The 1,056-nt window shown below is 52.0% G+C and overlaps 1 pseudogene; it reads left to right on the top strand.

Moving 5' to 3' along the window:
• LOC101355940 (TP53-binding protein 1 pseudogene) overlaps positions 1 to 1,048 on the top strand; it is a 4,041-nt pseudogene extending 2,993 nt beyond the window's left edge.
• Positions 1,049 to 1,056: the final 8 nt, after the last annotated feature.

Raw genomic sequence — 1,056 nt, forward strand, 5'->3', positions numbered from 1 at the left:
TCACAGCGACTCTCCAGACATTCCTTTTCAGGCTGCTGCCGGCCCCTCTGATGGCTTAGATACCTCCTCTCCAGGGAACAGTTTTGTAGGGCTTCGAGTTGTAGCCAAGTGGTCATCCAATGGCTATTTTTACTCTGGGAAAATCACACTAGATGTTGGAGCTGTGAAGTATAAATTGCTCTTTGATGGTGGTACGAGTGTGATGTGTTGGGCAAAGACATTCTGTTGTGTGACCCCATCCCGCTGTATACTGAAGTGACAGCCCTCTAGGAGGATGAGTATTTCAGTGCAGGAGTGGTGAAAGGGCATAGGAAGGAGTCTGGGGAGCTGTACTACAGCATTGAAAAAGAAGGCAAGAGGAAGTGGTATAAGCGAATGGCTGTCATCCTGTCCTTAGAGCAGGGCAACAGACTGAGAGAGCAGTATGGGCTTGGCCAGTATGAGGCAGTAACACCCCTCACCAAGGCAGCAGATACCAGCTGAGATAATTTGGTGGAAGGGAAGCGGAAAGGGCGCAGCAACATCAGCTCCCCAGCCACCCCCACTGCCTCCAGTAGCAGCAGCACAACCCCTACCCGTAAGATCACAGAAAGCCCTCGTGCCTCCGTGGGAATTCTCTCGGGCAAGAGAAAACGTATAACTTCTGAAGAGGAACGGTCCCCTACCAAGCGCGGCCGAAAGTCTGCCGCTATGAAACCTGGTGCAGTGGGGGCAGGAGAATTTGTAAGCCCCTGTGAGAGTGGAGACAACTTGGGAGAGCCCTCTGCCCTGGAAGAGCAGACAGGGCCTTTGCCCCTCAACAAGACCTTGTTTCTGGGCTATGCCTTTCGCCTCGCCATGGCCACAACTAGTGACAAGTTGGCCAGCCGCTCCAAACTGCCAGACGGTCCTTCAGGAAGCAGCGAGGAAGAAGAGGAATTTTTAGAAATTCCTCCTTTCAACAAGCAATATACAGAATCCCAGCTTCGAGCAGGAGCTGGCTATATCCTTGAAGATCAGTGAAGCCCAGTGTAACACAGCCTACCAGTGTCTCCTAATTGCTGATCAGCATTGTCG

Source organism: Trichechus manatus, unplaced genomic scaffold (assembly GCF_000243295.1).
Source record: "Trichechus manatus latirostris isolate Lorelei unplaced genomic scaffold, TriManLat1.0 scaffold00497, whole genome shotgun sequence".
Taxonomy (NCBI): Eukaryota; Metazoa; Chordata; class Mammalia; order Sirenia; family Trichechidae; genus Trichechus; species Trichechus manatus.